General features: G+C 50.1%; 1 protein-coding gene and 1 long non-coding RNA gene across 8 annotated transcripts in view; one reads left to right on the forward strand and one right to left on the reverse strand.

The window, feature by feature from the left end:
- SERHL2 (serine hydrolase like 2) overlaps positions 1-10,524 on the forward strand; it is a 35,661-nt gene that overhangs the window by 14,174 nt on the left and 10,963 nt on the right. The window lies entirely within an intron of this gene.
- LOC103674059 lies at positions 1,114-8,224 on the reverse strand. Its single transcript, XR_571544.2, has 3 exons — positions 8,027-8,224; positions 6,671-6,813; positions 1,114-2,480 (listed from the first exon to the last, which is right to left on the reverse strand). It is a non-coding gene; the product is annotated as an uncharacterized LOC103674059 (long non-coding RNA).

The following is a 10,524-nucleotide window of genomic DNA, read 5'->3' on the forward strand; positions in this document are numbered from 1 at the left end:
AGCTTCCGATATCTGTGCACAGTTTCATGGCTCCCCGCTTCGTACCTCAATACTCAGCGCTGGAGATGTTCATTTGCAGAGATCCAGATGCGTCTTCCTGCGTCTCAGGCTGGTTCCGTGGTTGTTTAGGCTGGTCTGGTACCTATCCAGCTCGACTCGGGGGACCGGCTGAAAACGGTGTCTCCTACTCCTCCGCCATCTTAACTCCTCCCCCCAGAAAGTAAAGTTCTAATGATCTAAAATAACAGAGACCCAGGAGAAACACCTGCTCCCGCCGAAGTGACACAGCCTCAGCCCCCGGCTCTGGCTCCGCCCTCTTCCTCTTGCAAGGTCAGTCCTTCAAAATCCCTAAAGCAGTTCTGTTGTCTAAAACCATTCTGGCCGAAGAATCTAAGTCCTTCTCTTGAGCTGCTGTAGCCGAAGCAGTTTCATTAGCAAATAGTCCCAAAGATATAGAGAGATTTTGTTTTTAAGATTTTATTTATTTATTTATTTATTTATTTATTTATTTGAGAGAGCGAGCGCACAAGCAGGGGGAGTGGGAGAGGGAGAAGCAGGCTCCCTGCTGAGCAGGGAGCCCGATGCGGGACTCGACCCCAGGACTCCAGGATCATGACCTGAGCCAAAGGCAGACGCTCAACCGACTGAGCCACCCAGGCACCCCATTATGTAGAGAGGTTTCTAACCATATGTTCATGGGCCGTCACTCCCCACCAGGGTAATAAAGTTCTTCCAGAGAAATAGCCTGTTCTGCCTTCTGGGCACCCTAGTAGGTAGCCCTGCACCTCTCCCCAAAGCAAATCACCATTCAGTATGGACCTTTTAGTTCTGGAAAAAGGTTTTCAAGAATTGGTCCAATGCTGAACCTCCTTGACTGATCATTTGCCCCACAGACAAACATATATCCCATCGGAGCACAGAGGATTCTGGGCATGTTTGGAAAATTAAGCTTTTTTTTTTTTTTTTGAAGAATGGGAGAAAGAGGCTGGGGGGAGGGGCAGAGGGAGAGGGTGAGAGAGAATCTTTCTTTTTTTTTTTTTCTAAGATTTTATTTCTTTATTTGACAGAGAGAGAGACAGCCAGAGAGAGAGGGAACACAAGCAGGGGGAGTAGGAGAGGAAGAAGCAGGCTCCCAGTGGAGGAGCCTGATGCGGGGCTCGATCCCAGAACGCCAGGATCACGCCCTGAGCCGAAGGCAGATGCTTAACGACTGAGCCACCCAGGCGCCCCGGAAAATTAAGCTTTTTATGTGGGGGAATTCTGCTTAGAACCTGGCCAAGCTAGGGAGCAGTATAAGACAGTGTGCACTTGAAATTCAAATGACATGCCTGTGAAGGGGAAGAGATTCCCTTCAGGAACGGGCTGTTTTGTGACTTCCAGTTTGTACCTAGGCAGGAGGTAATGTAACCTGAAGACTGATTAGTCCATCTTTGCTGAACTAAAACAAGGAGACGTGGCCCAGAAAGTGGGTTTTGTTAAACAGACAAGTAGACACTGTCTGTCTGTTAGAGAGTGTTTGGTTTTTATGACCATTATGACCTCGCTCTTACATGAGCTTCCAAAGGTCATTACAGGGGACACTGTCAGGGGTGTTAAAAAGAAACAGGGCACACAGGATCCTCCATTAAGTAAAAATACTGACTGATAAGTATTTTCGACCTGGTTGGTTGCGGCTGTAGGTTGCTCTTCCATAGGTTACCGTGAAGCTGGGCTCATTAGAGAAAGGTTACGGGCCTAGCTGGGGGGTCGACGTGGTCATGTACGGAGAGGGGTTTCAGGTACCGTATCCAGCAGTCAGACAAGTCACCTGAAGAAGCTAAAGTCTGTGAAATTCTGACCATGGAATTCTCTTTCCAAGTAAAAGAGATGAGAATTATGGAGCAAACCAACAACCCCAAGGAGTCCTGCTCATCTGTTACTGCGTTTGTCTCCCAAACAACACCTTGAGGTCCAAGAACAGTTAGCAAATTCCTTTTCCAAAAGTGGTTGGGGGAGGTCTGTGCTCTGGGAATGCCATCTTCCAAGCTTTGGGTGATCCTGGCTCTTAGGTGGTTTTTTGTTTTTGTTTCTGTTGGTGGTGGTTGTGGTGGGGTTTTTTTCTTTTTTGTCTTCCATTCTCCAAAGTCAAAAGTCTCCTTTCCTTCCAAGTAGCCCCATGAGCAAGTACCGGGGAAGGTTCGTTGCTGGGTCACCTCAGTATAGCGAAAGTCCCATGGCGTGGTTATGAATTAACATTTTCCCCTTTTGATAGTTTTTTTTCCTTAGAAAAACATCACAGAACAGGATTGTTTGCTCTTAGAGTTTCACTGTTCTGTTGTTCTGTTCTAGGAAGTTTGCTCCCGATTTCATGAACCAGTCTTAGTCTTGAAAACAGGTTACTTCAGTTACAGGCATCTCATTTCAGGAGGTGGTCCTGCGGGGGGCTCTCAAAGTTAGACCTATACTGCGCAAGTCATCAGGTAATTAGTTAAGAGGCACCTCTGTGGAAACAAAAGAAAAACCCGGATTAATGGCTGGAGCAAATTGTGAACCCAGTGTCTGAGTCCTGAGTGCTGCTCAGAAGATTTCTAGCTGTCGGGCTTGAAGCACGTTCAGATGGAGTGAGGGCTGACAGATTTCCCTGGCCTGTAGTCTGCATGTTTCGGGTGATCTTTCTGAGTGGTCCGCACAGCAACAGATAGGAAGATTGTTTAAACGTGAGCTGTTGTGGTAGTTTCTCGGAAGTTTACCTCAAGTTGTCTAGCTTCAGTCTTCAAGGTTTCATGTAAAAAAAAGGGGGGGAGGCACGCCTGGGTGGCTCAGTCGTTAAGCGTCTGCCTTTGGCTCAGGGCGTGATCCCGGCGTTCTGGGATCGAGCCCCACATCAGGCTCCTCCGCTGGGAGCCTGCTTCTTCCTCTCCCACTCCCCCTGCTTGTGTTCCCTCTCTCACTGGCTCTCTCTTTCTGTCAAATAAATAAATTTAAAAAAAATTCAGGATCCAGCCCAGTTTTATAGGCAAACAACAAATACTCAGAGATAATTAATCAGAATGAGAATCTGACATCTACAAAGGTATGTCACTGAAACATAATTTTTCTCACAAAAATCATCCTTGTATTCCTCAAAGATAGCCAAATCGAGACTAATTCATTTGTAAGATAGTCCGGTGTTAACAAGCTTGGCCTGATGATGCGCGTAAGTGCAGAAAGAATAGTGATTGTCCATGTAGGTTTCTTAAAAATGCGCTTTGCTGGAACTTCTCATATACTTTCAGATTGAACTTTTAGCAGCCTCTTGCGGCTAAGAAGCCAAACCACATAATTGCCATCAGATTCATGTCGGTACCTATAGATTTGGGTGAATTCTTCTCTTCTCGAGGTCCTCAAAATTATCCTCCAAAATCTGTATCCATTTCCTGGAGCTGCCATTACAAAGTCCCACAGACTGGGTGACGTAAACAACTTTGATTGTCTCACAGTTTGGAGCCAGAAACCCAGAGTACTGGCAGCCTCTGTGTGCCTCTCCTAGCTTCTGGTAGCCTCAGGCGTCCCTTGACTCGTGTGGGGCATTCTCTCTGCCCTTCACAGAGTGTGTTAGGGGAGAGTGTGTGGAAAAGGCAGAGCAGCATGACAGGATCAGGATGTGTGGCAGAGCTTGCAGATTGCTCTTAAAAATAGAATGGTCTGGGTTGACCTCATGGAGAAGTGACTTTTGAGCAAAAGTGATGCAGGAGAGGGAGCTAGTCACCCAGATAATCTAGGAAGATGATCTGGGGAGGAGAGATGCCAGGAAAGGCTTTGAGATGTTGGGGAGGAAAAACTTTTGCCCACCCTTCAAGTTTCTTCCAGCTGGTCTAAGATTTAAAATTGAAAGATTAACAGGAGAAAATAACATTTAATTACATACGTACAGGGAATCCACATAAACATGAGAGATTCCAAAGACAGGCAAAATGAGGTATATATTGCCATTCTGGACTGAGGGAGGGGAAGGGGGTAAGTGGTCTTAGGCGTCAAAGGGAAGGAAAGCAATTCACAGAAAGAATGGAAAGAGTAAATGGTAAGCAAGTGTTTGCTGGGCCATCCGAAACAATGAGACATGAGGAGGAGTTTTAACAAACAGACTTTGCTAAGTTCCTCCCCGTCTACTACACCCAGTTCCTATAGTATGACGTAGTTATCTATGGTGCGCGCTCCTTCCTCTGTCCGAATCCTTTTAGGCAGTTACAGGGAAGGTCAAAAAGAATAACTTCTTGAGTCTTCCGTTTCTTAAAAATAATTGGCCTAAAATATGCCAGAGATACATTTCGGGGTGGCACATTTGGTCCCTCACTGAGGCACGAGCTTGACCTGGCTTGTGGGAGAAACAGGAAGCAGTAAGCCAGGGTGGGGAGGGAGCGAGCAGCCAGGTCCTTATCTACCATCTTAACCGTGTTCCCATCATAACCCTGGCTTTAGTCTTGAAACAAGCCTGAGGTATTGGCATGAGGGAGGGAGAGCCCAGCAGTGCTTGGGGTTCCGTAATGACAGAACACAGTCCTGTGTCAATATGTGGCCCCCACATCCTGAAGTGGGGCCCCACATTCACTGTTGTGGATGCTGAACCCCTCAGCTTAAACTGGGCAGCCCTGGGGCTGAAGGCATGATTTGTTTTCACTTGTACGGTTCGAACACAGAAATTTCTCCTGAGGGGGATTTTGAGTAGGTGCTCATATTTAAAGTAGAAAGATTTTATTTAAAAATGAAGATTTCCAGTGTCTTTCTTTTTTTAAGATTTTATTTATTTATTTATCAGACAGAGAGAGAGCTTGCACGCAAGCAGGGGGAGCAGCAGGCAGAGGGAGAAGCAGTCTCCCCGCTGAGCAGGGAGCCGATGAGGGACTCCGTCCCAGCAGCAGCTCTGACCCTGTCTGCTCTGAGGCAACCACCCTGTTCTGTTGTCCCCAGGGCTGCAGTTAGGACTCTCAGGGTCCAAGACCCCTTTGTTTGCAGAGGAAACCAAGGAAACCAAGGCCAGAGAGGGAGGATCCAGGGCATTCTGCCCCATTTCATATGCCCATCCCAGGGCTGATATCACCCATCCATTCAGATCATTCAACACATCAACAGATCAGTCCTGGACGCCTGCCCCAGGCTTGCTATGCACCCAGCTCTTCTGCCCCACCTTGTAGTCCTGGAGTAGAGAGCCTGGGGTTAGGGGACAGACGTCACTCACCACAGAGGTTACCCACCTGGGAGAGGAGTGCTGCGTCTGTGGAGAGCCCTGCCCCGGAGACCCAAGGGTCATGAAGACTGAGGATAGTGCCCAGAAAGGTAAGAAGGATGAGGTAACGAGCATTCCAGACCCAGGCGACAGTATGTGCAGAGGCCCTCCCCACAGCAGGAGGGAGCATGTCCAGTCCTGGGACCTGACAGAAGGCCAGGAATATTGAAAGAAGGGCAGAGTGGCTGCCATGGGGGGTGGGGGAGTTGGGTCCTGGACAGGGTAGGATCCATCCAGGATGCTAACCATTGGTTGACGGCTGATCGTGGTGTTTATTCCAAGAGCAAAGTGTCAAACAACAAAAATCCAGCTGAGGAAATTTGAAGATCTAATTGGCTTTAGTAAATGACCCGTGCGTCGGGCAGCATCCCATCTAGCAAAGAGAAAAGAAGTCCGTCAAGCTGTAGAAAAGAAAAGGATTTTAAAGGCAGAGACAGAAACAGAGGAAGGAAATGATTTGCGAAGAAGGCATTGTTTCCGACGAGGTCGCCCTCCTCAGAAGGGGCCTGTCAGTAGATTTGCTGGTGACGGCCGGGAAGTCCCATGTTGACTGGTTAGAGGTTACCTTCCCGGCTGGGCTGAAACCGCAGTTAGGTCACGTATTAAGTCTGGGTGGGCTGACATGGGCCCTTCACATAAGGGCCTCCCTTTTGGGCTTGTGGTTGTCAACACAAAATGAACAAACTTTTTAGAATTTCTTTTAAAAAAAGGAAGAGCACAAGGTCGCAGGCTTCAGAGGTATGGGAACAGAACTTAGATTTGTACTCTTATTTTTAGTCAAAACGTCTCTCGTCGGCTATTTGCTAACGAGCGGACGTACAACGTGTGCTCGGGGCGGAAATAGAGCCCGCGCTTTGAAGTTCGGTGAAGTCACTCTGACCTTGGTAAATATTAAAGTTATAGCTTCCCTGGGAGCCCCGGAGCAGGGCCCACGAACATTCAAAGTTGCAACGTTCCTGTATCATTTCTCCCTTTTGATCAACAATCTTTCTCAGCCTTGGTGATCAACCCTTATTTTACGTTCCTTAGATGGAACCCGTGCATTGAGCAAACAGATACATACCGTATGTCCCATGGGGCTTTGGGGTGGGGACTTCACCTTGGAAGGGGCAAAATCCAGTCCACGATATCAGGAGGTTATCGCAGGACGAGGGCGGGGGTGCTGTGGGTATGCTCCAAGATGGGGTTTTAGGCTCCTGGTTTCCAGGAAGGAAGGCCGGGCCTTGCTTGTTGCCAGGCTGGGACCATATCGGTTGACCTGGAGTCCAGGCCTCCGCGGAGACCACTAGTGAGTTTGTTAGTGGGGTCGGAAAAGATGCAATTGCTGATTGGGGGAAACCGTTGTGTGAAAAACACATTTTAAACTTCTTGCTAGTTTTCACCTCATTAACCCTATGGGGCATGGTTTCAGCCCTGGCCCCCACTTACCCCTGGAGTTGTGGTCATTCCTCAATCTCGAAGAATTGAAACGATGACCGCTCTGACTACTTCTTTATCTCCTCGGGCGAAGTAGGTTTTGGGCAAAGAGAAGTTGTTGCAAATCTTCGCCGGGTCATGCCTATGGTGCCAGGCTGAGCAAGTTTTAATTTACAGGTTACGGCAGCAAAGGAAATAAAAGTAACATGGAGTCAGACATGCCGAGATTTTTCCAGACCTAACTTCCCATTCAGTCTTTTCATTCCACTTCTATGGAGCGGGGCAGAGGCGCGTCTCCTGTAACTGCTTCAACCTGAATTAGGTGCGGTAGGGGGCTTTGGAAAGGAAGGATTTGACACGGTGCAGGACACGGCTTTTGGTACCTGTGCTAATGGAGGGGACTGTCAGACAGTTCCTTATCTGAGAACGTGGATATTTTCCGAAATAGTTTGGGACCACACGACATTAATTTTATCCCCAAGTGTATTCTATGGAACAGTAACAGTATATAGTCAAACCCATCATTCCTTCTAAAATTGATCTGACGTCAGTGGGTATGCAAGAGAACAGATAGTCAACCAGTGCCAGCCACCTCGGACGGTGGGGTGTGGTGGTCAAGGGCTTCTTGGAGCAGGTGGCTTGCTGCCTGCTTTTGTCTGTATGGAGTCTCATCTCCCAGCAGGAGGAGACAGGTGCAGTAAGTGGTATCAGCCATCATACAGACTCTGCCTTGTTAGCAAGCAATCAGAATCAGTAAGAGACATTTCTATGGAAGCAAAAGAAAAACACAGGTTAATGGTCAGGGCAAATTCTAAACCGTGTCCGAGTCCCCTAGTGCTGCCAGTGAGATTTTTTTTTTTTAAAGACTGCATTTCTTTATTTGACAGAGAGAGAGCACACAAGCAGGGGAAGCAGCAGGCAGAGGGAGAGAAGCAGACTCCCCGTTGAGCAGGGAGCCCGATGTGGAGCTCGATCCCAGCACCCTGAGATCATGACCTGAGCCCAAATCAAGAGTTGGTTGCTTAACCACCTGAGCCACCCAGGTGCCCCTTAACCTGCTTGTTCTTAATAATTAACCCATGACGGGGAGCAGGGAGCCCAACGTGGGGCTCGATCCCAGCACCCTGAGATCATGACCTGAGCCCAAATCAAGAGTTGGTTGCTTAACCACCTGAGCCACCCAGGTGCCCCTTAACCTGCTTGTTCTTAATAATTAACCCATGACGGGGAGCAGGGAGCCCAACGTGGGGCTCGATCCCAGGAGCCCGGGATCATGACCTGAGCCGAAGGCAGCTGCTTAACCTGCTGAGCCACCCAGGCGTCCCCATTACCGGTCACCTTTAACAGATCAAATAAAAGTCAGCTTACATCGAGGAGGTCCGGGTGTGCCCAGGAGACTTCACCAGATACACATGGGAGGTGCAGAGCAGTCGAGGGGCACGGAGGGTCCGAGCTGGTACCGGGCGCCGAGCTCCGGGTGACCCCCTGGCGTTCCCCGCCCAGTGGCTCGGAGATCCTACCTACACCGCCGAGAACTGTTGACGCAAATGAACAAACAGACTTTTTCTTTGAGGTTATTTGCTAAGGGACCGGATGTACACGGGTGCTCAGGGCGGAAACGGAGCCCACGCTTTGAAGTTTGGTGAGATCATTTTGACCTTCCTGAAAGCATAGCTTCCCCGGGAGCCCACGAGCAGGGCCCACAAGCATTCAAAGTTGAAAAGTTCCTTTATCACTGTGTTCTTTTTAACCAAAGGGAAGCTCTTGCAGGGTTTTCACTGGAGGGTGAAGAGGTGGGTCTGAACTGATCGAATTTGCATTTCCAAACAGGCGCTGGCTGCCCTGTGCACCGGTCCAGGCCAAGGTCAGGGTGCCAAGGGCAGGTCTGTTTGGCTGGCTCTTTGCTTTCTTGCAGCTGTTGGTTGAAGGTTTTGAAGGGACCACCAGCACGTGGCAGGAGAGCAGTGAGGCTGGGAATGCCTGAAAACCACACATTCCTTTGGGAAAATGCCTGGAACGTTTGGCATTTGGTTTTTCCCTCACTGGGTGCAGAGAGGGGGCTGTCTGGCGGCTGGCCAGCTGTGTCCTTAAGCTTAAGCTGTGTCTTCGTCTTCTTCCTGGGGGTTCTTAGCCTGAGGGGCAAATATCCCCATTTTGTAAAAAGAGGGAGGGCTAGTTTCTAGAAAACAGATGTTAGGAGATAGTTGTCTACTTTGTGACCATTTTCCTTTATCCGCAAGCATACCGTTAGTGAGCGCCCACCCTGGGGGACGCAGGAAGGTGGAGGGTGGAGTGGGGCAGTCACAGAGTGGAGAAGGTCATTCTGGACCTCATGTGGGCTCAGAGGCAGGAGACAGGAGGGTGACAGGGAAATGGCAGCCCGAGTGGGAGCCATGAGGGGGACAGAGGGGAAAGACCCTGTGGGCACACTGAGCAACAAGGTGGTGAAGGCAAAGGTCGAGAAGGTGGCAGGCCCCCGCGTGAGGCCCGGCAGAGTCCAGTTCTGGAACCGTCTGGAAGGGGGGATTCTGAAAGTCTTGGAATAGGTGGCGCTCACAAGTCGCTGGCCGGGCCAGCCCGAGGGGTCCCAGCAGGGCTGGTGCAGACCCTGCCTGGCAAGCAGAGCCCAGTCTCTCCTCCTTCCAGAGCTGACCCTGGCCTCATCCCTCTCTGTTCCTTCCAGGTGAAACAGGTTGTGGACGGAATTACGAGAAGTCAGTGCGAAGCCCCTCGGGGCAGGTGCTGGCACTTGGTGCTGTGGGGTCCGCATCTAATCGAGAAAAGCCCCAAGCACCTCTCTCTCCCTTCCAGAAATGCGAGGGCCATTTGCTCTTGGATCTGGTCGTGGGACTCCTTTAAGGGATATCGGTGCCGGCCTGCTGGTCTGAGAAACACATTTCCTGCCCTCACAAAGCTCACTGTCATGGGGAGGCTGACAGAAGAGCTGCCAGGCCGTGGGCCTGCCCGGCCCGGTTCAGGATGTGACCAGGGGAAGCGAGCCTTGGAAGGGCAGGAGGATGTGGCCGAAGGGGAGAGAAGCCATGGCCCCGGGCAGAGAAAACAGAACAGCTCGATAGGGGTCCCCAGGTACCTGGGGGTCACCCCACCCCTACAATAACCCCCTTTAAAAGTTTTTTTCACGTCTTCCGAGTAGCTGGAGCCCAGAGCCGGAGGAAGGAGGACGGCAGGGAGCCCAGGGCGGGGGCCAGTCATCTGTGCAGGGAGATCATGGCCAGAGCGGAAGACGACCCAGAGGCCTCAGCTTCGTTTCCGTAGGCCGAGGCGATCTAGGGCAGCGACCAGAAAATCTTCCAATTACATCGTCCTCCTAAGTATTTAGAATCACAGATGCCCGATGGAGAACCTCCATCAATTCATCGTCTATGTTTATCATCTGAAAGTTCCATAATCTCTAATTAGAGGGGGAAACCTAATAATCATGGCAAATAGCTCTCCTTGTTTCCATAACTGTTTCTCTGAAAGCCATTTTGTATTCAAACATCAGTTTTCCAGCAGGGAGGCCTAAGGCCCCTCCCCCGGTAGGCACCCCCGCTGCCCCGCCTGCTCAAATACCCCACGTCTCCTCCCACCCCCACCCCAGAGCTGATGGCCTTTACAAGGGGCTGGGCAGAGAGACCCACCTAGTTGCCATTTGGGTTTTGTTTTTGAATTTAATACTACTTTTTTAAACAGGTGTCACCTGAAACGGTTTCAAACAGGCAATCCTGTAAAAACCTGTGCGCGCGTCTCCCTGGGTCTTCCCCCTTTCCCATCCTTGTTGCTCAGCTCAGCCTAGGGTAACCCCCTTTTTAAGGGTGCTCACATCCTTCCAGTGTTTTAATGTATGCTCTTCTTCCCCCCCCCCC

The sequence above is a fragment of the Ursus maritimus genome, unplaced genomic scaffold, assembly GCF_017311325.1.
Source record: "Ursus maritimus isolate PB19 unplaced genomic scaffold, ASM1731132v1 scaffold_21, whole genome shotgun sequence".
Classification (NCBI taxonomy): domain Eukaryota; kingdom Metazoa; phylum Chordata; class Mammalia; order Carnivora; family Ursidae; genus Ursus; species Ursus maritimus.